The sequence below is a fragment of the Lynx canadensis genome, chromosome D2, assembly GCF_007474595.2.
Source record: "Lynx canadensis isolate LIC74 chromosome D2, mLynCan4.pri.v2, whole genome shotgun sequence".
NCBI lineage: Eukaryota > Metazoa > Chordata > Mammalia > Carnivora > Felidae > Lynx > Lynx canadensis.
This window is the reverse complement of record NC_044313.2, coordinates 12,925,120-12,952,382: the sequence shown is the minus strand read 5'-3', so window position 1 is coordinate 12,952,382 and position 27,263 is coordinate 12,925,120. Positions and strand designations below refer to the sequence as shown.

General features: G+C 47.3%; 2 long non-coding RNA genes across 4 annotated transcripts; both read right to left on the bottom strand.

The window, feature by feature from the left end:
- Window positions 1-405: 405 nt before the first annotated feature.
- LOC115527376 lies at window positions 406-17,129 on the bottom strand. Of its 2 annotated transcripts, XR_003972900.1 has the most exons (6): window positions 16,111-17,129; window positions 11,233-15,634; window positions 10,143-10,291; window positions 9,397-9,904; window positions 4,278-4,359; window positions 406-909 (listed from the first exon to the last, which is right to left on the bottom strand). It is a non-coding gene; the product is annotated as an uncharacterized LOC115527376 (long non-coding RNA). The 2 variants fall into 2 exon arrangements; XR_003972898.1 differs by having other exon boundaries at window positions 9,397-10,291.
- A 1,810-nt stretch (window positions 17,130-18,939) lies between these two features.
- LOC115527377 lies at window positions 18,940-26,742 on the bottom strand. 2 transcript variants are annotated; one of them, XR_003972906.1, is made up of 4 exons: window positions 24,045-26,742; window positions 21,708-21,987; window positions 21,235-21,347; window positions 18,940-19,562 (listed from the first exon to the last, which is right to left on the bottom strand). It is a non-coding gene; the product is annotated as an uncharacterized LOC115527377 (long non-coding RNA). The 2 variants fall into 2 exon arrangements; XR_003972903.1 differs by lacking the exon at window positions 18,940-19,562 and having other exon boundaries at window positions 21,108-21,347.
- Window positions 26,743-27,263: the final 521 nt, after the last annotated feature.

Sequence of the window (27,263 nt, the reverse complement as noted above, 5' to 3'; positions counted from 1 at the left end):
GTAGGGAAGGGGCATTAAGCCTTAGCAAGTTAGAGTTGTTCCCAGCTCTGTGTTATTCAAAGGCAATTTACACTAATTATTCGAGTCCACAGAGCTACCCATATTAGCGGAATGAACCATCTCAGCAGGTAAAAGTACTTTTGAAATGTTAATTTATTACCAAGGTATAAAAAAAAAATCCTTGACTTAAAGTAAAAAAAAAAAATAGCCATTTTAAAGGATGAGACTGAGACAGTCTATACCCCCCCCTTTTTTTATTTTCACCAACTCCTACGTAATTACTTGTCTTTTAAAAAGTCGAGTTGTTAAAAACTGAGAACAAACTGAGGGTTGATTGGGGGGGGGAGGGAGGGAAGGGTAGGTGGTGGGCATCGAAGAGGGCACCTTTTGGGATGAGCACTGGGTGTTGTATGGAAACCAATTTGACAATAAATTTCATATATTAAAAAAAATAAATAAATAAAAACTCAAGTTGTCAAGGCAAATGGCAATGCGTTCTCTGACGTTATGGTTAATACAAAGCTCTAGCCTCGTTCGGTGCAGTTTTTCTATCCAGTTTTCCAAGGGAAGCCAAGTGAGTCCCTGGCCAGGCCGCGTTCAGAAGCAGCGATGTGATTTTACGCCTCACAAAATCTGCTCGTGGGTGTTGGTTGCTGTTTCCCAGTCATTGACGTTTTCAATAGCCTCTTGCATGTTCCACCGCCTGTTCCAGAACAGCCTCTCTGGTCTGGAAGAAGAAGCAAGGCAGCGACGACAACTTCTCCCGGAGCATTCGCGAATCCATCCAGCAAGGACAGACTATGCCAGAGGCTCCCAGTCTTTATCTTCCGGCGTATCCCAGGCACAAAAACATCTTGTCACAGTCAGAGGCTCTGGCTTGTCTTCTGGCTCCAGCTCTCTCCCCTTCCCCTATGAGTGGGTGAGAGAAGGGGGAGGGGGAGGAGGTTCTGAAGTTAGATTGCACGATTGGGAGAAAACGTGTCAGGAAAGTCCCAACAGCTGGGCTCTTTCCATTACAGGAAGCGCCAACAGCGACCCCTCCCGGTGACCTAAACGAGTCACAGGGTGCAGCTAGTTGTCCGGGAAGATTTTTCCCCGCCGTCCTCCTTCTTTCCTTCATTCGTTCAGCAAGCATTCATATACAAATGCATGAGAAACAATCTGTGCCCTCCCGGAGCTCAGAAGACAATAAGGGCAATATACACTTGAGGGGCTGTAACAGAGACATGAGAAGGGTGTGGGTAGCACCCACCGAAGGAAAGATCCAAGCTGCCTAACAAATACGGGAGACTGCTTACAAAAAAGTAAAATAAAGATGACCTAAGCGGAAGGAAAGAGAACCCCAAACTGAAAAGATAGGAGGCCCTGAGGGACACACGGCACAGCATATTCAGGGACCTCAAAGTTGGGTGGGGAAATGGAGGAAAGGAGTAGGAGACAAGACTGACAACGAGGTGGGCAAGGCCTCCCCCCCCCCTAATTCAACTGTCCTGGGAAATATGGTGCATCTTCTCATAGACAACAGGTCTCCAGACTTTCCCCGTCAGGTATCCCCACCCCTAAGAAGAGATTTGATCATCCCTGGTGTATGTATATTTATGATTATACACATGTACTGATTTCAATCTATTATAATAAGTACTAGTCATGCTTATTCTGTTTCTTGTCTTTTTGATCGAAACATGTTACTCTAGCATTTTCTTTCCTCATCTCCATGTAATGTTGACGGTGTCGGCCCAGTGTTGATGGGCCCAGGGAAACCCAAGGCCTGCCCCAGAGAACCTCCTGTCCATCTCAGTAAGGTGTACGTGCGTCCACTTTCCTAATGCAACCAGAAGCTTGATCGCTTGCCAGGAGTTCTGACCTAACCAGGTCAGAAGCAGGTGAAGTGCAGTTACAGGAGAAGCCTGTATAACCGCTGGATGGACAGATGTGCTCTTAGCATCCCACGAGGGAAACGGAGCCCTGCGCCTCCTAATGCCTTCCTGACCCATAAATCAGCACACCTGAGAGCATGTATCATAGACCCTAGGGTCTAGAACACGACCAGAAACACACGAGGGCACCCATGGGTCAAATCTAGCATAAAATCACAACAGAAACAAGTTTCAGCATCAATTAAAAAATATATAGGCCCCCATCGAGCTGGGAACTAATTTCTGAATTTGAATGATCTGTTAAATGCAGTTTTGCATAGGTTCTTTACAAATCCCCCCAGTACACACACCTTAATTGTCACTGTGACCCAAGCGGTTCTAGAGTGGTTAGGAACCCACATTGGATGCCCACGAGAAGCGTGATCAAACAGTTACTGCTAGGAGCCTTGAATCATAGTGACAAGGCTCTTTGCAAAACTTTGCCCTGGAACTCGTATTGGTACTCAGGTCATTGGAAATCGTGTGCTCCTTCAGACTCTAGAAATGGCTAACAGAGTCAGGATGTCTCATGCTGCCACATCCATCCATCCATCCATCCACCCAACAAATGTCTATTGGTGTAATCACCTGGTGTTTAAATGGTACTGGGCCAGACAACAGGAGTTGGAGCTTCTAGAATGACCGTACAGAATGACTGTACTTCAATAGAAACCTCATCTCCCATCAGTGCTCTCTTCACATCGGGTGTTCAAAATGCCTTTGCTTTTTTCATGTTTATTCTGAGAGATCGCGCACGCAAACGGGGGAGGGGCGGACAGAAGGAGAGCCAGAATTCCAAGCAGTCTCCGTCAGCGCAAAGCTCCATGTGGGGCTCCGTCCCACGAACCGAGAGATCATGACGTGAGCTGAGATCAAGGGTCGGATGCTTATAACCGACGGCGCCACCCAGGTGCCCCAAAATGCCTTTTTAAATCAAATAGTCACATTATGTCCGTCATCGTGTCCATTTCTACTTGGAGAATATGGTTTAAAAAAAAAAATCTTATTTATTTGGAAATGATAACCCAGATGCTCTCTGAACTAGCTCTACCTTTTTTTTTTTTTATAGATAGTGTAGCTGAATAGTGTGTTCTATGTTTATAGATAGTGTAGCTGAATAGTGTGTAAATAAGGAGGTAAGGTTTCAGGGGAACGTGAAATGCTGAGAGAACAAATCACTTCCTATAGTTTCATAATACACCTTTGCCTGCAAATAATGGATATGAAATCACAAACCAATTGATTTAATCAAATGCACTAAAGACCTTTAGAGACACAGCCCCGCGTTAATTGCAGAACATCCATCGACGTAAGAATAGGACATTCCCATAAAAAATTTCTATGGTTCAAAGTACTTACTAGTTAATCTGGCTGCCCCCTCGCCACCACCATCATTTAGTTTGAATTAATGAGGATAGATTCACTAATGAAAGCCAAGAATTGTCTCCATTCCTATGAGACAAGACAGTCATGGAGAAGAGCTCTGTAAAATCATTTCCACGGCATATGCTGAGAAGCTAGAAGTTCTAAAGGTAGCAGCGCCTGGCTCAAGGCTTATGATCAGAAGGCGGTGAAATTAAGTTAGAACTGAGAGTTTTTTACTTTAAAAAGCATAAAGGAGCAGCACGGGTTTTTTTCAGATTGAAAAACATATTGAAAAACGTACCGTGAAATTAAAGCCCTGAAAATCTTTAAGGAATCTTTCATTATCTTAGGACCAGTGCAAAAATCGAAGCCTTGCATCGGCAAGAATCACAAGATATGTGTACAAAATATAATGTTTGTTGATAAAGCTTGTGTTTATACCATGCATTTTATATATGTAATACCTATCTGGATACCTTTAAAGCGGCTTCAAGTGGTAACCACATAGGAATCACTGCCTGTTGTGTCTCGAAACTTCATTCGTACAGAAAGGCAACACAATTTAGTCATAAAAGCACTAGGCTTGAAGTCTGGAGGATCGGGCCCCCCAGACTCAGCTCTCTCTCCCTAGCCACTAAGGGGACTGCAGACAAATCTCTGTAGCCTGGCTAGAAAATAAAGGTTTGATTGGCTTGGCCTCCAAGGGCTTTGTCAGCGGTAAAATCGTGAAACTTCATATAGGAAGCATTCGATATAGCCATCAGAGAGGAAAGCTGTGTATGAAAGCAAGTATTTCCAAAAATAGACATACAAAGCATTTTTTTTAACTTCAATTAAAGAGGGAAAAACATAGTTTTGTTTCAAGTACATACACACACACACACACACACACAGGCCTATACAGTATACATTTTGTGGGACGCAGCAGTGTTTTCCCCCAGTTGAATAAAATGTGGCTTTGCAGGCATTCCGATCACATGACATTTGTGCACCTACCTACACAAGGCTGTTGGCTCTAGACAGCCCTTAATTCTAATTAATCCAAATCCAGCTGCAGCCGTGGGTGGAGGAAGAAAGACTAGAAATGAAGAAAGAAAATGAGACGTTAGCACGAATGCCTATCACATTGTGAATATCTGTTCATCTGCATAGTATTAATGATAGCGAATATGCAAACAGATGTTTCCTTCATTAAATTGTATATGCAAATACTACTGGTAGGAGTGGTAATGTTGTCCTGGGGTTGAGAGATCGTCGAGGGTAATTAAAGGTTAATCCAGTTTTCAGTTCACAGACTATTCGACAAGAGTGGCTGTAAAGAAAAATTGTCACTTAACCTTCAATTCATTACCAATGGCACATGGATTTTCGACTAAAATAACATAAACATATGCGCCCATCATCACTCCCTCCCCCCACCACCAGTAAACACGGGCAAAGACTTGTGAGTTGAGCAAAGTTGAGTGAATAAGGAAAATTATGTTCCCTCAAAAAGCGTTCAGAACCCATCCAGAGTCATGATCTCTAGTGTCTCATTGAAAAAACCTGAAGTACCTGACATCATTGCCTCTTGAATAGAATTGACAACAGTGTTCTAAGATACTGCACGTGAGCTATCGGTCAATGAGTTGACCGATCTTGCCATAACTCACTCTTTCTTCCTGGGTGAACTGAAAGGGATAAAGGGTTTGGAACTTTTTTTTTTTTCCACAGAAATGTTTAACTTGTCAGCTGGGATATTTTCACTTCCTGTTTTGAGGAGGGGGAAAACATTGAGCAATGAGGGTCAGAGAGTTCCACACTGACAGGTCTGTGAGAAGCAATGCCACGTCTGTATAAACCACGTATCTGCAGGAAGAGTTGAAGAAAAGCAGAGGGAGAAGAGGTTTCCCTGTAGAATAATAAAGAGGATTTATTTTCTGATCAATAGTTACAAAGGGTTTGCCTTTGGTTTAGTGGGAATCGGGGTTCTGAAAGGGTAATCTCCTCTCCCCTTTACTTCTTTAGTCCTTGATTCTACGAGAAGTGCACGGTTATTCACTTGGCATAAAGACCCACGCAAAGCTAGTAAGCTGAGTACCTGAGGTCTCTGCTCCTGAAAATTAACTGTGTCCTGAGTGTTCAAAACGCCAATCAAAATGAAATCAAAAGTTGCATGGGCAGACAGATCCCTACCATTTAATCCTCATTATGCATTGAGGATTTTTAGTTAAACCCAAATTTAATTTTAGCTCTTATGCCACCGGAAAAACCAAAGCTCCTTTCAACGTTGCAATCCTACATTAAATCTAAATCAAATCTTGTATATAAAACTAAAAGGTCTTTTTTTTTTTTTTTTTGGTCCCACTTTCTCATAGGAAGCAGTGCTTGTTTAAGACATTAACAATTGCACCGGGAAAGAATGTATTTCTCAACAAAAATAAGCTCTGCTTAATTTGCCCCAAGCATCTTCTTCATAATATTCTAACAACACCTGCTTATTGACAAACCCAAAACAGAATGTAGCTACCATGAGTCCAAGGGGATCCAATCCAGTTTTCTTCGTTTGTTTGGGTTTGCACAACACCAAATGATTTAACTTCTCTCCCCCCGATACTTATTTGCTTTTTAAAGATTTTATTTTTAAGTAATCTCTACATCCAACGTGGGACTTGAACTCACAACCCCGAGATCAAGAGTCACTCGTTCTACCAACTGAGCCAGCCAGGTGCCTCTCTACTTCCTTTATTGATTTTGTTTTTCTTCTCACTTTTTTTTTTTGTTTTTCATCTTTGCCAAACTATTTGGTAGATCTGCTAGGTGGAGAACAGCAAAAGGGACCTGACCAAATCCTTTTCTGGGTTAACTATATCTCTCTTAGCAGGAAGTCGGAGCTTAAGGTGAAAGGGCAAATAAGCATGACTCCACCCGAGTGATTAGTACATAATATATGCATTTTCCCCTGGGAATGTCCTAAGAGGGCTGCCCTCTCCCAGCTAATTCTGGGTAACGTTTGGAAATCTCCAGTCCTACTCCCAGGAGACTCTTTTGAGATACCATGGCCCCATGCTTCACTGTTTGTTAAGTAATTGAAAGATAATGACAATTATTACATATTAAGAAGAAGCCAAATTCCCCTAGCACCCAGCAGCCCCCACTAATACCGTACTGCTCAAAATAGCAGAGAGGCGATGTTGACGTTGAACCCGGGGAGCTAGGCTTTGGTTAGAAAACCTCCACCAGGGCCAGATGGTTTATTTTGCTAAATGCGGTGGAAACCCCCGCCCCCCCCCCCACCCGGTATGTTTTGCAAGACAAGAAAGTAACAGTACGGACTCATAAGACAGTTGAGACAACGCAGCCTCACAAATACAGAAAGAAGAGATTCGCCTCTGCAGGGAAGTCAGACCTTTAAGGGGAATCATGGGAGGTCACCTGCATGCCAGTACTGAGGTGGGCTCTGGGCAGTTGGTAATAATGTGACAAGGGCTGTGTATGGCCCCAACCCAACCCAAGTGTGTGAGTTCACCAGCAAAGCTCTCTGGTGTGGTGCCGAAACCCACATCCAAACGCTCCTCGCGAGCTCTGAGTTGGCACCCCTCGACACTTCTCTCCATCCTCCAGGTCCTCATCTGTAAAATGGCAATTTTAGCTCCCCGGGTCGAAGGAGTGATATGTGGTTGACTAACAAAAAGGAAACACTTTGTCAAGGGTCAAACAGCGTCAGACTCGGAGGGGTTTGTAGTGGTTGTATATACGTGCCTCAACCTCCAGTCCAGCTCCATAATTGGAACACTGTACCCACATACACCACTATTCTTAACCCTAATGGTGTGTTAATTTAACTCATTAGGGGCTCTTAGCACTTGAGAGGTGTTTAAACACACACACCAACAGTCTTTGGGGACCAAAGAATAACGCAAGCATCACGCATCACGTATCACTTTTCCAGGCTCGACAAACACCCATTCCGATGTGTTAATGGCCCCTGGTAAAGGCAGTAATTTTCAGTTAAATCAAGCAAGCCACGGGTCCAAGTGCAAACTCTCCACAAAGATGCAATCTGTCCTTGCCTGTGAGTCAGCCAGGATTAAACATTCACCCAGTACCATTTATGAATGAGTAACATAAACCTAAAGTAATGCGTGTAACATAAAATGTACGGTCAACAACTGCGTGTAATGTACAAAGCCCAGAGCCAGGAACCAGAAAACAAGGACAGGAGTCCGGCTTCTGACACCGGTTCCCTCTGTGAACTCAGAAAATGTCACCACTATTTTGTTTTTAATATCTTTATTTTTGAGAGCGAGCGAGCAAGGGAGAGGCAGGCAGAAGATTTGAAGCGGGCTCTGCACTGATAGCAGGGAGCCCGACGCGGGGCTCGAACCCGCGAAGTGTGAGATCACGACCTGAGCCCAAGTCAGACGCTTCCCCGACAGAGCCACCCATTTTAACCATTTTAAAGTATAGAACTGGGGGCGCTTGGGTGGCTCAGTCAGTGAAGCACCTGACTCTGGCTCAGGTCGTGATCTCGCAGTTCGTGGGTTCAAGCCCCGCGTCGGGCTCTGTGCTGACAGCTCAAAGCCTGGAGCCTGCTTGGGATTCTGTATCTCCCTCTCTCTCTCTCTGCCCCTCCCCTGCTCGCACTCTCTCTCTCTCTCTCTCTCTCTCTGTCTCTCTCTGTCTCTCTGTCTCTCTGTCTCTCTCTCAAAAATAAAGTATAGACTTGAGTGGCATTTAGTACATTCAAAACGTAACACAACCACCGCCATTGTCTAGTTCCAGAACACTTTCATCCCCCCAAAAGGAAACCCCCCTTTCCGTTAAGCAGTCCCTCCCCATTCACCTCTCCCCCTACCCTCTGGAAACCTCGAATCTACTTTCTGCGTCTGGAGATTCTGGACGTTTTATTTATATTAATAGAATCATACAAGGTGTGGCCTTTTGTGTCTGGCATCCTTCACTTAACGTAACGTTTTCAAAGTTCATCCCTGTTGTAGCAAGTGTCTGTGCTCTTTATGCAACAGTAAACCTAATATTCTGTAAGCTACGTATTCAGCATGCCCAGTTGATAAAAATAATGATCTACCATTTATTGAGCACCTATTACGTGCCAGGCACTGAGCACTTTCCATACATGATCTCACACAGTCCTTACCAGATCAGCAGCATTTTACAGGTGAGAAAGCTAAGACGCAGAAAGGTTAAGTAACTTGTCCGAGGTCACACAGCACTTAAGGGACTAGGAATCAAACCTGGGTTTGTCATATTCCAGAGCTCTTTCTTTCAATCATCGTGGTTGGTATTTGCACAGCCCAAGAGGGCCAGGTCACAAAGAGCCCAAGTACGGCCAGGCAGCCAGTTATGGGGACCCCAGGGAGCCCTGAGGAAGCCCACAGAGGGAAGCCTCGAACAGAAACTTGGCTCCTCTCTCTGTCTTGCAAAGGCCATCCTGGCTGGCAGCAACAGGCCTCCGAGAGCCCAACTGGGCCACAAGCGCCCCCGGGGAACAGTCCCTGGGACTTCCAGGCTCCACCCCAGCCCAGAGCCTTGCACTTGGCTGCCCTCTTCCTGAACCAGGCATGGCGGAGTGGCCGTGGGACGACTGAAACGCTCTGATCCTTTTGCCAGAGGTCCAGGCCTGGCAGGGCTCCTGTACCTCGGTCCTGGAAAAGTGGTCTCTCTTTGGCTACACATCCCATCAGCCTCCTCTCACACGCTGCACAAACACACACAGTACAAACCTGAAGACTAGAGCCTAACTACGCGACTTGAAGACACACACAACACCCAACAGTGACGGGAGCCCCAGGGACAAGCGGGGACTCAGCTGACGTTTGCCAGGCCGGCCGCGTAAAGAAACTGATGCTGTTTCGCAGCAGGTGAACATCGGCAAACGTCTCCCCTTTCGTACGCTGCTCCTGGATGCTGCGGAGACAGAGTTCGTCTTCAGACATCGTCTCGCTCTTCTTCAACCTCCCAACTGTAACTGGTGTAGATGATATTGACCGGAAGGTGGTATTAAGTGGCAGGAGCGTGGAATTAGGAAGAACAGGACTCTGAAACCAGGCCCCACTGCTAAGTAAATAAATGTAGGGAGACCTGGGGTAAATCATTTCCCTTCCTAACACCCCACCTTCGGCATGGGCCTTGAGAGGAAGGAACTGGCGACTGTTCGCGGGGCCGATCGTCCACAGCTGGAAGAGCCAAGCTTCTAGAAGGCCATTCTGTTCAAGCGCCGCACGGGTGAATTTCTTGATTTGCTGTCAGGGCAAGGAGGGCTGGGAGGGCAAAGCGGTCCTGGACGCACTTTCTCAACGATGAGGTTCTCCACCTCCTGGGGGCCCGGGACAATGAAACAAGAATAAGGATTCTCCCCAGACAGCGCGGCAGGGAAGATCGGATGCCGTCACTTAGCACCCAGTGTGCGGGTGTGAAGCAGGGGGTTCGAGAAACGTCAGTTCTCCTTCCACCTTGGGGATAAAACAACAACAACAACATCTTGGTGTTATTTTATTCAGCCGGGCCCCGGGATTTAAAGACTGGAGCCCCGAAACACCGAACGAGACAAAAACTAATTCTGTTCCATGATCACCGATTCCTGAACTGGGAGCGGAGGAAGGCTGGATCGGCTCCAAGGACAGCTGAAAGAAAGGGAGAAAGACGTTCCCGTTTCAGCGATGTTTCAATAAATAAATCACCTGCTCTAAGTGGAAGACAAAAGCCTCGAGCGGGTAGGAGCCAGCCCATCTGATGATGGCTCAGCTCACGGGTTCTTGGTGACTAAGCGTAATTGATTGAAGGGCACTGATTTATGAGAAACTAATGTCCTAATTCTGCGGGCATCAGGCGAAAATGAAACACGAAACTTTAGATCATGACCTGTAATTATCTGCCAGCTCATAGGTGGATCTCCGAGTTGCAAGAGAGACACAGATTTCATTTCACTGGGGTTGCAGTGAAGCTGGGAGTTCTACACGGGTCCCGCTAACATTCTCATTTCCATGAAGCCTGCAGGAAGTCGGGAGAACCTGGAAGGAAGAGGTTGGGACTTAGATTAAAGCCATCTGAGCTTTTGCAGCTGGACTCCAACACTGACTCTCTGTGTGACCTGAGCAAGTCACTTAACTGCTCTGAGCCTTAGTTTCTTCATCTGTAAAATGGCGGTAATAATGATACCTCCCGGGGTTATTTTAGGGCACAAATGAGGGCAGGGATGTCCAAGTTCTGTGCTTAAAGCAGGGTCCACCCTGAGGAGTTCTGAGCCCACTCCCCATTTCAGAGCCCAGAACCTTCTGCCAGGTGCCAGGTGTAGGCAAAAGGCAGACCTTGGCACAGGAGTTTTTTCCAATTGTCCAAAAATATCTTCCCTGAGGAATAGTTTCCCGGGAACAAGCTGAGGGGTGTGTGTGTGTGTGTGTGTGTGCGTGTTCTGAAGTGGATGAAATTTGTCAACAAAATCTTTACTAAAAATGGAACTTTTGCACGTCTAATTGCAGAATTTTGCAAAACAAAACAGAAGATATCTTGCCTGCCTCCAGGCATATCCGAGGGGATTAATTTGTCACTCTTCAAAAACAACTCTTCGGAGGGATACCCTCTTTGATTCTCTATTCTCACATTAATTAGTAGTAGAAGGAACACGGAACACACTGGGTAGAGGAGAAACGAGGAGAAATAAATCTGCCACCCCTCTCAAGAGGGAGAAACCGGGAGGGGAGGGGGTGCGCAGGGCCCGCGGGGATCACCACTCAAGCCTACAGTCATCAGCGTCCCTCCCAGCGTCCCTCCCAGCCTCCGAAAGGAGAAAGGACAATAGAGAAGATTGCTTAACAAAAATATTTCTTTGAAGCCTAGTAACCCCCAGTAACAAATGCTTTCGAGAGTAAAATCATAGGGAGACATAGCTGATTTTACTGATTATGGGAGAAGCTGACTGCATTTGGAACTGGATCCCAAATCAGATACACACCAGAGTTTGAGATTATTGTTGAGGCCCAGCGTCGAATGCTATCCGTACTCCGATAATCGCCCGATTGGTTTGTCCTGATCAGAATCTTGATCTGAAGGTATTGGTTTCAGATTCCTAAGAAGCTATTGTAAGTGATGACTTTTTAATGGAATTTTTTTTTTTTTTGAGTAAAGTTAAGGTTTGCTCCTGTCATTTTCTGTTGCCCGAATACGATGATTTTCCTTTAAAACGTTTAAACATGTTCGTCAATTTTCATCTTTCAAAAAAAACACCCCAGTATGTGTTTTATTGGCCGGAGAGCACATTTCTGTCACTAAATTACACACAAGCCGTCTTTGCAAGGGGGACGGTTCCTTTCTTTAGTCCCAAGCGAGCAGATGCGAGGAAGGCTGAGTGTAGATGGCAGGACACCCCACTGTCCCCCACTTTTTCCCGGGGCCCCTACCGCAAGGCTCCAGAAGCCAAGTCCCCTGCCTGCTTATTTAAGATAATTACAACGTGTGTTTCTTCCCTGCTGGCTCTGCTGAGGCAGAAAATACTTCATCGTTTACTTCAGTCATGAGAATAAAGCAAAAATTCTGGAACATAAACACCATTTTTTCTACGCATTCAAAGGCAGGGCTCAGGGTGAGTTTGTGAATAATAAACCGAAGCTGGCAATCAAGCTAATAAGTATGAAGTTGCTGGGGAGAGAAGTCCTGCGGGGGCCCTGAGCTGAAGGGGGTGCCCGGGGCTTTTGTCCTCTTGTTGGTAAATAACAGCCCTTTATTTACATACAGTTGTTTCCGTTTCAAAAGATATTCAAAGCCCGGGTAGTTTCTGCAGTCGATTTGCATGGAGAGGGATATATCTGTGAATTTTTAAAGAGATTTTGCCCTGGAGAGTCGTAGGCCAGTCGGCCGAGGTTGCAAGGGGGGAAAGGAGGCTCACGTGATTACCAGGGAGGCCAGGGCTGTAAACAGGCGCTTTCTTTCTGAAATCAGAATTACCCCAGTGGCTATTCTTCTGCAGGCCCCGAGCTCAGTGAGATCCCAGGGCCAGGCGCCTTCTGGGTTAAGAAGAGAACTCTGAACTGAATTTCTTCTCCTCTTCTCCTCGTAGCTAGGGAAAGCAGCTGATGCGGGACATCTCCACTGGAACTCTCCAGACTTGAAACATTTTCCATTTTAAGCTTGTAGCAATAAAAACCCTTGGTAATGAGTTCCCTGCCCCGACAGAAGTCCTGCATCCAATTTGTACGCCATCCTGGTTGAAATGGTTTACAAGATGGAGAGCAAAAAAATCTGAAGGAATGTTCTAGAGAAAGAACGAAGTGCTATCGTTGAGATCTTTATTGATGGGAAGAAAAAGAGCTAAAACATTACCTCAGAACGCAAGATTACATCAGTCAGATATAAGGTAAATCTATTCTAGTGGTGAAACATCAGAAACACATAATCCTTTCTCAAAGCCCTTTTGTTATTTTAATGTCCAACAAATTATGCCTTTAAAAGAAGAAGAAGAAGAAGAAGAAGAACACTTAGATTTGAGAGGTTTCTTTTGCTCCAGTAGAAGTAATTTCAAACCGGTTAAAAAAAGTTTTAATTTTCTGGAACCCAGTCTTTACTGTGCTGGCCAAGCATATACACGAGGCTAAGGTAATTTTTAGCTTCAATAGAATCCGGTACAGTGACCATCAAGAGAGGCTTCAGGTTGCTATGGCAACGGTAGTCCTAAAAAGTACTCACGTTAAGCAAGGCATTTGGGGGTTGCTAATTTGAAACTTTTGCCGTTATAGTTTTTTTTTTTTTTTTTTTTAAGTGGAGGAGTGTGGACAAGTAAATTGCAATAGTCACTGTCTTGTCCTTGCTCTTGACGTCGGTCCTATCACAGGGATCCTGGTTACCTATCCTCTAAATGACTTTGAAAGAGTAGTAAGAAATACGGAAATTATGAAGAAAATTGGGCAAATGGCAAAAAAATAGAAATAAAGAAAACCTGTTTCTCTGTAGAAGTTCTTCCATGGGAAGTCCCTCAAGGGAAGTCCACGAGAGGAGGCCAGGTGGAGAAGGGCTGTGGCTTCTGGGTGTCCGCCCCGGGCTTGCTGCGGGATATAAAGGTCAGTGGGTGGGGCCCTGCTCTCCAGGACCAGAAATTATGTACCTGCCGACACCTTATAAGGTCTCAGGGGATGAGGGTAAAAGCACAAATCAAGGGCTCTATTTTCAAAATCTATGAACTACAACTTGACCTTTCCTTGATAACCCAGAGTTGGAGGTTAACCAACAGACATGTACGAGGTGCCTAAATGCGTGCTCAGGCCACATACTCTGTCTGGGGAGAAAAAAAAAAAAAAAACACCCTTGCACTTGTGGAAGTTTTATTCCAGAGATGGGGGTCGAACAAAAAATGTAATAAATGAAAGATAGATGGGTGATAGGTGACAGGGAGAAAGATGATAGATAAAGTGATAAGTCGGGTCGATAAATGATAGATGATAGATAATAGATGATGATAGATGGATGATAGATAATAGATAGATGACGATGATAGATACATAGATGATAGATAGATAGTGACCTCAGACTTCAAAGCACAAATTGCTTCATTCTCTTACCCCTTCCCTCCAAGTCAGCCCCTCTTCTTCATCAAGGAAGTTTGCCTTGCCCCAGAAAGAGCCCTGCCCATTTCTCATCTGTTAGCTCTGAAGTCATGTGATTGGGGGAAACAGATCACCCAACCTGCGGGACTCGGGTCTCCAGAAGGCTGAGGGTCTGCACCACGAGGAATCCCATCACACACGTAACTGTGTGTTACCTGCCTTTTACACCACGACTCTCTTCACGTCGGGGCCACGTGGTGTCACGTCCGAATTCGTTAATACTCGCTAGCACCTGGCCCATCGTGCAGCAGGAGCCGGCTGTGAGTTCTCTCTTTTGTGTGCAAATGCCTCTCCCCTCCTTCAGGGTTCTCATCGCTTGCGGATGCCGGATAAGTGAGGGTTGGCGTGAACACTCGCACATTCGGAGCCGTGTTTTCTACCAGTGCGTTTCCAAATCCTTGACCTCCCTTGCGTCCTGACAACAGCCCTTTGAGGTCCTTAGAGAAAGTGCTGTTAGCCTCCACTTGGAGATGGCGCCAGCAGATGGAAAGAAGTTAAATGAGCCTCCACAGTGACAGCAAACCCCTAGATCTAGGGGCCCTGAATCCAAGTTCCCACGCGGCCGGGGGCTACCTCCGGTGTGGCCGATGACAGCGGGGGCCGGTGGAGGTTAGGAATTGCTTCAGGAACGTGAGAACTGGAGGGCGAGGGCAGGAGACGGAGCCACCATCAACAGGTATGTTACACGAATTAACTCGGGAATTAACCTGGCGGGGGCAGCGCGTGTGAAAATGTGCCTAATGAGCGCGGAGGGCCCTGTGCTCAGGAGTCAGGGGTCCTGCTGGTCGCGGGTGCGGCAGTTCCCTGGGCCTCCGTCTAAACCCTGAGGGCACACGGCGTACTCCGGGGGCAGGTCCCGTAAAGGTGACACCTCTTCCTCTCCTCTTTTCATCCCTCAACTCAGGCACCGGGGGCTCTGGGACTCGGGGGAGGGCAGAACTCAGCTCAAAGTTAGTCACACTGCTTTCGCGGGACCTATTTGTACATTTCCTCTCTATTTTTATGGCAAACGATGCTGAGTTTTCACCCCTCGTGCGAATATCAAGGTTTCATTTCAGACAAACGTATTCAAGTAGACGGAGTGAATTACGAGAATGAAAAAGTTTCGTTAGTGGCATTAGAGGTGGGACACAGATATCGCAAAGGTCCTAAAACTGGCTCAGGAATGAGTGACTGACGGAAAGGTCGGGCCCGATGGCCTCAAGGATCCCCCTGCTTGGAAAATCAGTGGAGAATGGTAGTTATGAATCTGGGCTCTGGAGCCAGACTGCCTGTATCCACAGTCCTGGCCCTGCCACTCACCCCTGCATAGATCTGGGCAGGTTACTTAGTCTCGCTGTGCCTCACTTTCCTTATCTGCAAAATGGGAAGGGTAGCACGCCCACCTCAAAAGATTGCTACATATTACACTTACGAGAGTTCAAGGCTCCGTATGTGTTTCCTGTTATTACCACTTGATTGGACTACACACGCCAAGGACTTCTGGGAGGCAGAGTGGGGTCCCCGTGACCAGACTCAACGGTTTACCGGATCCCACCAGCTCATACACACCGTCTCGATCCCTGAACATATAATCCCGGTGCCCCTCCCCCTGCTTCCTGTTGGAAAGGGAGGCCTTCCCTAAATGAAGGGGCGGGGGGGGGGGGGCTCCATCCTTGAGCCACACGGAATGGTGCAAAAGTGCCCAGGTGGTATTTGTCTTCTCGTCGCTTCTCTGAGCCCCTACAAGAGTCAGCTGTGAGCCACATGTTAAATCATCTCCTGAGCCAGAAAGAAAAAAGGAAAAGAAGAATTATGAAGTCAGAGCAGAGAAAATAGCAGTGCTCCCATTCACTGTCCTCCCCAGGCGGTTCCCTCTGTGGCACCCCCCCCCCACTTCGGGTCCCACTTGATATCCTCTGGGACAAACCCTCTTGGTTTTCCCCACCAAGAGTGGCAGCACAGCATCCTCTGAGACCCCAAAACCTGACGGAGGCCCCGGGGGTGAGGGACTTTGCCGGTGACCGTGGGATACCCGCTCGCTTTCTTCTGGTGTAAGTTAACATTCTCCTGGGGTCAAATGTGCAAGCGGGGCCATTCTGAACAGGCTGAATTTTCACTTATGATTTACTGCCCCCCCCCAACTCATCAAACAGAGGTGCGTGAGATGCTCCCCACCGGCCTGCACTCCCTGGTGGCAGAGAACAGGTAACGGCTAAGAGACCGACTTGGAAAAGTTATTTAAAGGGAAATGTTACCTGTATTCTTTTCCAAGGAGGTGTGAAGATGCCCAGGTAGCTTGGTCGCTGTATATACACAGCATCAGAAGGCATCCTGGGTCGTTTCTGTGCGGTGATGAGAAACAAGGAGCCGGCTGCCACCGGCACTGGGTACAGAGAGGGTCATGGTATAGATCACAGTCTTTCCAGCAAAGCAGGGGCTTCCAGATTCTTGACCTGCTGTTCTTAGCACCGTGGCAAACAAGCGGCCCCCCTTTCTCCAGCTCCCTCCCATCCTTGATATTTCCATTTCCACTCCCACGGGACAATGGTACACCAAGTCTTAGGGGCAGAATTTAGTACGACCAGGGAGTGAGATAACAGAGTGCTTCCGAGCGTGGCTTCTGAAGCCAGACGGCCTGAGTTTTGATCCCGGGTTTTCTGCACCCGGAGCAAATGACATTTATTAAACTCTTAGTGCCTCGGTTTCCTCGTTTATAAAACCAGGATAATCGTACAGGGGTTGTTGGGAAGATTCAATGGGCTGATACACATAAAGCACTGTCAACAGCGTCTATAACCTAGCAACGACAGGGCAAATGTCAGCAACCATCGTTTTCTAGAAAAAGCAAGTATCCCACTCCAAGAGGGGCCCCAGTGACTCCAGTCCCCTGGCATTCATCGGCTCACAAAGTTCCTTCCGCATTGAATCGGGCTGACTGCGACCGACAGGCCATTGAGGAAATGGTGGAGGAAATGGCGGACCTGTCTAGGGTGGGTCATGAAAGTCACCTTGTCGAACAGCTGCCATCCAAAGACTGGAGGATCCACTTCCAAGGTGGCTTATTCACATGGCTGGCAAATTAGTGCTGGCCATTGGCTGGGTGTCTCATGTCCTCCCCACACAGGCCTCCCCGTAGGACGGTTTGACTGCCTTCACACGTGGCAGCTGGCAAGTGACCCAAGAGAGTGCATACTGTTAATACTGTTGTCTTGGGGCGCCCGGGTGGCTCTGTCGGTTCAGCGTCCGACTTCGGCTCAGGTCACGATCTCACGGCTCGCGGGTTCGAGCCCCGCGTCGGGCTCTGCGCTGACTGCTCGGAGCCTGGAGCCCGCTTCGGATTCCGCATCTCCTTCTCTCTCTGCCCCTCCCCCGCTCATGCTCTGTCTCTCTCTCTCTCTCTCTCTCTCTATCAAAAATAAACATTCAATTGGGGCGCCTGGGTGGCGCAGTCGGTTAAGCGTCCGACTTCAGCCAGGTCACGATCTTGCGGTGCGTGAGTTCGAGCCCCGCGTCAGGCTCTGGGCTGATGGCTCAGAGCCTGGAGCCTGTTTCCGATTCTGTGTCTCCCTCTCTCTCTGCCCCTCCCCCGTTCATGCTCTGTCTCTCTCTGTCCCAAAAATAAATAAACGTTAAAAAAAATTTAAAAAAAAAATAAACATTCAAAAAAAATTTTTTTAAATACTGTTGTCTTATCTTACATTTAATTTCTTATTCTCAAGAAAATAGTCCATATTTTCTTGAATTTTATTACAAGTATGAAGCAGAAGCTATCCAAAAACTTTGTTTGTGGCTTCCTGAGGTACATATTTTCCAAAATAATGGTCTTGTGCTAATGCTCCAGGCTGTGTTCTCCTCTTCCTAAGCAATAGGCCATCTCTTTTTTTATTCTCTCTCTCAGTCAGATGCCTCATATTCTCTCTCCTATTTCCTCCTTCTTTCTCATCCTCCCCTTCTTCCTCCTCCTTTCTAATCCAGGAATAAAGAAGGTCTCTACCTATGTTTGCTCTTTGCTCCTAAACATAGTAGATGGACTCTCTCTAGCCCCTTCATTTAACAGTTTTCTTGCTTTCTGATAAAAACTCTCTTACGGAGCTTGCGGGAGGTTGGTATCAGTTAGCTTCGCTGTGTAACAAACTATCCAAATGTCGGCGGCTTACTATCTCAATGATTTATTATTATTCACATCTGTGCTCCTGCTAGGATTTAGCTGACCTAGGCTGGGCCCAACTGCTCTGCTGTAGACATCTTGGCAACTCTCACTGCAGGTGTGTTGGTTGACTGGGGCGTCCCCATTCCATGTATCTTTCACTCTCCTTTGACCATCCTCCTTTGCCCTCTTATGCCTAATGTGGGCATATTTTTCTTATAGTGATGTAGATGCACCGAATGACAAGTGGAGACATGAGCCCAGGATCAGAGCTGGCATGCTGTCGTTTCACCTATGGATCATTAACCAAACAGGTCACACGGCCAAGCCCAAGTTCAAGGAGCATGCAACTATATTCGGCCATTCTGCATGGAGATAGAGGAAGAATAGAAAATCACTAGGAAATGTTGAATACAGGAGGTGTAAAGAATTGAGGCCAGTAATGCCCCACAGTGGTTCAAAAATACTGTTGTCTTGGGGCACCCGGGTGGCTCAGTCGGTTGAGCGTCCGACTTCGGCTCAGGTCATGATCTCGCAGTCTGTGGGTTCGAGCCCTGCGTCGGGCTCTGTGCTGACAACTCAGAGCCTGGAGCCTGTTTCAGATTCTGTGTCTCCTTCTTTCTCTGACCCTCCCCTGTTCATGCTCTCTCTCTCTGTCTCAAAAATAAATAAATGTTAAAAAAAAAATTTAAAAAAAAAGAAATCTCTTGACTTGGCATCTGCCTTTAAGGATCCAAGAGAAAAGACTTCAAAGGGATGGTCTGAGGGGCGCCTGGGTGGCTCAGTCGGTTAAGCATCCGGCTTCAGCTCAGGTCATGATCTCCCGGTCCGTGAGTTCGAGCCCCGCATCAGGCTCTGTGCTGACCACTCAGAGCCTGGAGCCTGCTTTGGATTCTGTCTCTCTCTTTCTCTCTGCTCCTCCCCTACTCATGCTCTGTTTCTCTCTCTCCTTCAAAAATAAATAAAAACATTTTAAAAATTTAAAAATAAATAAAGGGATGGTGTGAGATCAAGAAGGGAATCAGGAAGAATGGGTATACAACCTGAACACAAAGCAGCCCAGCCTATCTCCACCTATCGCTCTATATGCTCAAGTCTATTTGACCCGCCCAGAAACTGTTCAAGCCTGCTATTAGAGCCTCTCATAGAGCCAAGCTCCCGATGCTTGCTTCCTCCTGCGGTCGTGCAAGGAAAACCCACACAGGGTTGATGATTTCCGAGCTGGTCCAACCACACCACGTAGATCCGTTAGCCCTCATGTGGATCAGCTCTTGCACAAATGAGCACATTTGTGGACAGTGCTTCCTGGAAACTTCATTGTTTTCCATTGCAAGTACATGCCTTGCCAACGGGTACACATGGGCAGCTCCCCAGTGGACTTCATTATGACAAGGAGCAGAACTTTCTCTACAGAATAAAAATTCGCCTCCCCCAAAGGACAGAGCCCAGCCTACCTTCCGGATTCCAATGACACTCACTGTCTGCTTGGGAGTTCTTCAGAGGAGACCACGTTTAAGGCAGACTGTGTGTTCTGCCTGCTCAGAAAAGCATGGAAGGTTCCTGATAGAAGGAATAGTACAGCTTATCTAGTGTGGGGTCGGCGGACTTTTCTGTGAAAGGCCAGATAGTACCTATTTTAGGTTGTGTGGGCCATACGGTCTCTGTGGCAACTGCTTCACTCTGTCGTTGTAGCACGAACACAGATATAGACAACACGTGAACAAGTAAGCAAGGTGCTCCGACAAAACTCTCTTTACGGAAACAGCTGGCAGATCAGACTGGGTCCACGGGCCACTCGTGACTGGCTGACCTCTGTTCTAATCTAACCCTTCCTTTTGTGTAAGTGGAAACGGAGACCTCGGTCTCCTTCTCCTGCCATCACTGAATCTCGCATCACCGAATCCTACATCTAACCGTGGCAATGGCCTTTCGGTACCGTGTTTCTTCGACCGGATGTACTCAGCGGGGGCGCCCCAAGTGTGAGTGTGCTGAGTGGTTAGCACCCATGTCTCTCTGGCTGGTAAACATTTTAAATATCACCCTCGCCTTTTTTTTTTTTTTTTTTAATGTTCAAGACTTCTGCAAGACTGAGAGCTCTTTGAGGTTGAACCTTGCATCATCCATGCCGTAACCCCAGTGACTTTGCAGCTCAGCCTCTGATGCCTCAGAAGAGCACGATTTAAATGAATGAAAGAGAGGGGCACCACCTGGGTGGCTCAGTGGGTTAAGCGTCCGACTCCGGCTCGGGTCATGATCTCGCGGTTCATAAGTTCAAGCCCTGCACCGGGCTCTGTGCCGACAGCTCAGAGCCTGGAGCCTGCTTTGGCTTCTGTGTCTCCCCCTCTCTGCCCCTCCCCTGCTCAGGCTCTGTCTCTCGATAATAAACAAGTATTAAAAGTTTTTTAAAAATCGAAGGAATGAAAGAGATCCAAAAGAGAAAGGACTTGACCAAGGTCACATAGTCTAATAACAGCAGCGCAGGGACCAGATCCAGATCATGACGTTGCAATCGCTCTGTGTTAATACAGTGTTATCTGCCACTGGTGAAATATAAGCCTGGCTAAGGGGTTGGAGAATCACAGGAACCCTGGTGAAGCCAGCAAGCACCTACTAAGAGCCCTGCAAGTTGCAAAGTCCTATGCAAAATGCTGCAGGCAGGGAGGGCCGACCTTCAAGGAGGCTGTGGTCCGCAGGGAGATACACATGAAAATAGCTCTAAACCCGGTGCTTATCTCTACCTGCCGGTAGATTCAGGAAGACTCCGGTTAACTTTGATTTTCTATCTCTCCCTGGCTTGGCTCTCCGCTACGTGTATAATTACACACCCACCCACACACTCACACACACACACACACTCACACACACACTCACACACACACACACACACACACAGAGCCTAAACTGTCGTTGAGTCTAATGTCTAGACCAGATTTCTGGACCTGAAGCTTTTAGAAAAACCCCTTCCCAACCTGGGGCTTTCTGCATCTTCCTTAAATTATATACACATACGTGTGCATTTTTTTAAAAAGAGGGCGCATAGATATCTTTCAGATAATTACAAGAATCCGTGATGCCCAAAACCTTAACCATAGGTAAGGTGACTTGTGATTCATATCCTAGCTTTATTGTACTGGTGTGGCTGAGGTCTGTTTTAACCCCAGAGCAATAGGCAACGAAATAATGCATAAATCTTACAAGGTGGGGATGGTGGGGGGGAAGCCCTTATTCTTACAGCGTTTTTCGTTCACGGCCGGTTGAGCATTGCTTATGTTTCATCAACTCTTGGGTGTTTGAACTCAGATTTGCAAACCCCTCGTCAGCTTCAGTCATGAGGGTTGAACATTCCTGCAAAGCGGTAGAGAAAAGAATGAACTTGGAACCCCAGCAGCCTCTGGTCTGATCCCAGCGCGCTACTCCCTGCTGTTCTGTAACTCACTAAACCTCTCCCCTTCCCCTTAACATTGCAGCGTCTCAGTTCACCTATCTGCAAAATGGGAATGAAAATACCTAGCTCGCGGACCTGTTGTGAACATTAAATAAATTCCGTATTTTGTCTAGAACAGCACATGGTAGGTGCTTCACCAGCCTGGCACAAAGTAGGCATTTTGCAAACATTTCTTCATTTTCTCTATCTCTCCCCTCTTTTCTTTCTTAGATGTGCCCAGCAGATGGGCACGGCCATTAACAGGCATGCTTCAAACTCACCTGTGTGCAAGTTTGGATGGCGTAGTAATTCCTGCTGGCTTTCAACACGCATCCACACAGCTCTGCCTGGGCGCCCTGCCCAGAACCAGGAGCTGGAGATACAGCCGCGGACAACACAGAGGTGCAGTTCTGCCCCCACAGAGCTTATAGTCCAGTGGGGGAGACAGACACAGGTAAGGAATCACAGCAGAATATTCCAAGGCTTCTGATGGAGACTGTACAGGACCGTGTGGGTCACAGGACAGGGGCACCCAGTGAGGACATACAGTCAGGAAGGCTCCTGGGAGGAGAGACATCTAGTCTGGGTCCTGGAGAATGAGTAGGACGCAGCTAAGTCCCCTGTGATTTCTCCCATCCGAGTACTAACCAGGCCCGACCCTGCTTAACTTCCGGGATCGGACGAGATCGGCGCGTTCAGGGTGGTATGGCCGTAGACAGTCCCCTGTGATTTCTTAGGCCTTCTCATTGAGGGGAGTAAAGAGATGTTCAGCTGGCAACTGCATTATTATCTGAGCTCAGAAGAGTGAGGTCTACGCGGAGGTAGCGAGATGGGCATCAGAAGCACGTAATAGGTAAGTTAGGGAATTTTCCCTGTGCAAGAAGACTTTCCCACGGGAGACTCACAGCCTAGTCCTCCCCTAACCCAGATGGGATGTTGTTGCTCGTCTGGAGGCCAAGTTTGCTCTCTCCAAGCTTGGTGGTCGGGCTCATGGCCCAGAAAGCTGCCCCCAAGCCCCCGCTGCCCGCCCACCTGACCCGACGGGATCTGAAGGCGACCTCCCTCCCCACGCCCACCAGTGTCCAGGAGGTGCATCCCGGAGCTTTGTGACTGGTGAACAGTACCAATCTATGTGGCACACCGGCCCTCGGCCACCCTGGAGGTCCCATAGCCTAGAAGCCCAGGGAGCTTCAGTGAAAGGAGAGTCACTCCTGTGTCATGCTGTGCTTCCCACGGCGACAGGGCCTTGACGTTGTGCTGTCTCCTGGACCACACCCCAGCAAGCCCAAGTCGGCGGAGGTATAAATAGCTCAAGAGGCCTGAGTGGAGGAAATACATTCTCTGACTGTAACAACAGGCACAGAGCAGAGTCAGATCTGACCCTGTTCTAGAAGCCCTTTGAATCCTGAGACCCTTTTCTTGCTCTGCGATCTGAAATGTCCTGTGAAGAGCTTTCATCCCGGGGAGGGAGGGATGGGGTGGGTGGAGTATGGGGGAGTGGGGAGCAGTGGGGGTGGAGAGGGTTCTGGACCATTCCTGTAATTTGGAGACTGAGGTATTAACCTCCCCCAGCTGCTGTACCTGGAAGCAGGATGCCCACACCCGCTTGGAAACAATCAAAGGCGGGTGGTGTTTCTTCCCTGAGGGGGAATGCTAAGAGACGCAGAACCCAAATGAGGGCAGGTGACAAAAAACTGACTTGGAATAGAAGGGAGAGGGAATGCTCTGCTGGACCATTTCTACAAAATATGCAGGAAATCTAATAAGTATACATCTTTAAAAATCCATCTATAACCAAAATAGAACTCTTACTGCAATTTATTTTTGATTTTTTTCCTTAAAATTCTTTTTTTTTTTCGTTTATTTTATTCATTTTGAGAGAGAGAGAGAGAAGGGGAGGGCCAGAGAGAGAGAGAGAGAATCTCAAGCAGGCTATGCACTGTCAGTGCAAAGCTGGATGTGGGGCTCGAACCCACCCACCATGAGATCATGACCTGCGGAAATCAAGAGTCAGACACGTGACTGACCGAGCCATCGATGCGTCCCTGCAGTTTATTTTTTAACGAGACGGATTGGCGTTCGGTGGTTGGCCATACTTACGCGATCTTGCTTTTCCGTTACACGTCAGCCTGTGCGGGCAATACGCCCGGACCCCCGCCCTGAGCGGGAAATCCCTGATTCCAGGGCAGTCTTTGACAGAGGATCCCAGCTTCGATTTTGCATTCCATTTTGCCCTTCTAGAAGGTGACCTCTGTGTCCAGAGGAAGGACCCCAAGGCTGCTTGGCTAAAGCTGCTTCTTGGAAAGGAGGAGCCCACAGCCTGTCCCGTGCTGCTGTCACATGCCCGGGAGTTGAGACCCTCCCTCAAAGCCCCGAGAACAAGAGAAGTGCCAACAGCGGCACAGCAGACAGCACCCGGGAGGGAAAGCAGTTAGGGGTGGTCTCCCTCGACCAAGCACCCTACCTTTGAAACTGCAAACAAGTATTTGTTTCTAGACTATCCAGATGCATCCGTTAGAAAATCCAGCCTACACGGTCTCAACATACGAGGGTTCACCTGCCTCATGCGGCAAGGGGATCGCTGGTGTGACTGGTGGAGGAATATATTGATGACCCACCTGCTCTGTCGGCCTGCTCTCAGGTCCTGTGGGCCGCTCACTCTCCAGAGCTTTCGTAAGACGACTCGGCCCTTTTTGCATTTGGTCCGGGACAAAGAAGGAGAAAGATGAAAAGCTAAGAGCCAGACGCCTTCTCCACAGGACGTTTGTTTCCCAACATCTTATTCTGAAAAGAAGTTTTTAAACATATGGCGAAGTGGAAAGTATGTTACAGGAGGCGTTTGTATACCAGACACCTAGATTCTGTCATTAACGTTTTCCCATACTTGCTTTGTCGTGAGCTGTCCTGCTGGCCTCTCTCTGTCCATCCATCAATTCCTAGTCTTGATTAACTGGGGCATTTCGAAGGAAATTGCAGACATTGGTACACTTCCCCCTAAATACTTTTTGGCATGTTCACGAGGTTTTGCCGTGCCCATTCATTGGCCAGAAATGTATCACATGCCCACATTATGCAAGGAAATCCGGGAGATTATATATTTTAAGTTGTCTCTGCATCCTGAATAAGATTAGGATTACGTAAGTAAGAAAGAAATGGCCATGGACGTTGGATAGGCAGTCCGGCTGTGTCTGCACGTAGGGAACAGCTCTTTATAAGGTTTGGCCTCACTGGAATCTTCACCATCGTTACCTGAAAACGTGTCCAGAGACAAGCACCGATGTGGAAGATGATGATGGGGAGCTTTGGGGGCAGAGCACATACGATCTGATAGCCCAAGCTCTGGCACATTGAGTAGCTGACCCCTTTGGGGACACCTACACACCAAGGAACTCCCCCTTTCTCCCTTTGCCAGCTGCTGGCATGATCCTCAATCTCATTGGCCCAAAAAAGTTCATTGGAAGACCAGGAGGTCCACATGTGTAAATATTTACAAGGTCAAATCATACTTATCTGATGGCTATGCTTCCAGAAACTCAGCCACCCAAAATGTGGGGTAAACCAGAGAAGAATCCCGCATCCGTACTTTCTGAAAACAAATTGTGAGGGAAAGAGTATGTCCCGTGGTGAGCACTCGAACTTGGCTTCCGGTCTCGGTTCTGCAGCTAAACAGCAAGAAATCACCAATTCACTTCTTTCTGGGCCGCCTTTCCTTTGCTCAGGACCTAATCTGCATGAACTAACAAACAGCTCTCACGGATGAGCCGTTCTCTAGATTGTGCCTGGGATGATTTTATTGCAACCACATGATCTCTATCTTTAAGAATGTGATGTCTATGCAGTTGAACAAAACCTATTTCTTTACCCTGCAGGCCACGCATTGGTAATTATGAGTAACATAAGGCCGTAACGAGGCACGGTGCTGTAAGAAATGACAGCCTAATGGAGGAAGGAAATAAAAGTACAAAAGGATCGCCGTATGGGGTCATTTAGTGAAGGGGCGAAAATTCCGCACACAGCTGCCCCGTGGACATCCCCGTACCACAACGCAAATCTATAAATGATGATTATAGTGATTACCCTGACCCATTACAATGTCTCAATTACGCTCACCTAAATCTGGTTCAGAAGGTAGAGGCATTTGTAACTCATTCTGGAAATATTTCCATAAAAGGTTTCGTATTTTCAATGCGGATTGCACTTCAGTTACCTGGATAACTCAGTGTTTTGTTTCGTTTCCCAGTGATGTGGGATGAGCCACATTTGGCTACGTCCTGCACACAGGTGATAAATTTACTCACATGTTTACTCAACAGGCAGGGTGCCACCTGGAAGAACTGTGGCTTCGTGAGAAGCACAAAAGAGTGTTGGAGACTTAAAGGAGGGATCGACAGCCAATGTGAATTTGAATTTCAGGGAAGCGGAGGCCCTTCTTCCACACCTGAAATGGTTGCAGTGCCTCAGAGGGACAGCGATGGGGAAGGGGGAAGGAGAGGGGGAAGGGCCAAGTGTCCGGGATCATGGAGGGCACTTCCAGAGGGGAGTAGGGTTTGGTGTGGCCACAGGAAAGTGCCAAGGGTAGGTTATGAGGGATGGGGATAGATATTTGGATGTTGGTGGCAATTAAGAGTTTGGATTCACTTATAGACTGTGAGACATCGGTAAAGGTGTAATATCATCAGAACTGTGCCCTTGGAAGAACGTTCTGGGAGCAGTGTGTAGGCTGTATTGCCACAGAGAAAGACTAGAGACAGCGACTCAGTAAGAAGTTGAAATAGTTCAGTGAAAAACTCATGGAAGAGTCCATGCAGGGGTTCAAGACGTGTGCGTGAATTGTCATGGCAGCTTTAACCACAATTGCCCCAAACTGGAAACAACCTAACATCCTTCTGCAGGAGAATGGATACACAAAGTGATACACAAAAGTGTGTACACACAAAGTGATACACAAAGTGGATACACAAAGACCCACACAATGGGATGCTACTTGGGAAGAACTACTGTTAAAGGCAACTACATAGATAAATCTGAAAATCATGCTGAGTGAAAGAAGGCAGACAGCCCCTGCCCACCAAAATAGAGTACATAACATACAATTCCAGTTATAAAAAATTACAGAAAAAGCAAGTTAACCTAGAGTGTGAAAAGCCAATCCGTAGTTCCCTGGGACACGCTGGAAGGGGGCATGGATGGCAAAGGGGGCACAAGAAATATTTTGGGGGGGATGGAAATGTTTTATATCTTAATTGTGGTAGAGTTCTATAGGTATACACTTCTATTAAAACTAATGAATTGCCCAGTCTATTTTGCTTTATTTTAAAGTTTATTTGTTTATTTTGTAAGAGAGAGACAGTGTGCATGAGTGGGGGAGGGGCACAGAGAGAAGGGGAGAGAGAGAATCCCAAGCAGGCTCTGTACTGTCAGCGTGGAGCCCGGCACAGGGCTTGATCCCACAACCATGGGATCATGACCTGAGCCAAAATCAAGAGTCAGACACTCAACCAACTAAACCACCCAGGTGCCCCTAAAATCACTTTTTAAAAAGGCACACACACACACACACACACACACACACAGACAGTACCATGAAGAAATGAGTCATTAGCAACAGAATCAGTAGAAACTGGAAAGGAGTAAATCTGAGATGATCAAATCCTAAGGGGCCAATGGGAAAAGCCAAGATCATCTCACTGCACAAAGGGTAAGGAATTACGATGGCCCCAGTTACCTCTGGATATGAAGGTGAAAGGAGATTGGGTAAATGAGGACCAATTGAAAATCTGTCTATAAGCATTGAGCATTTACACTGATATCTTTCCTGCCCTGTCTCTGGAGAAGAC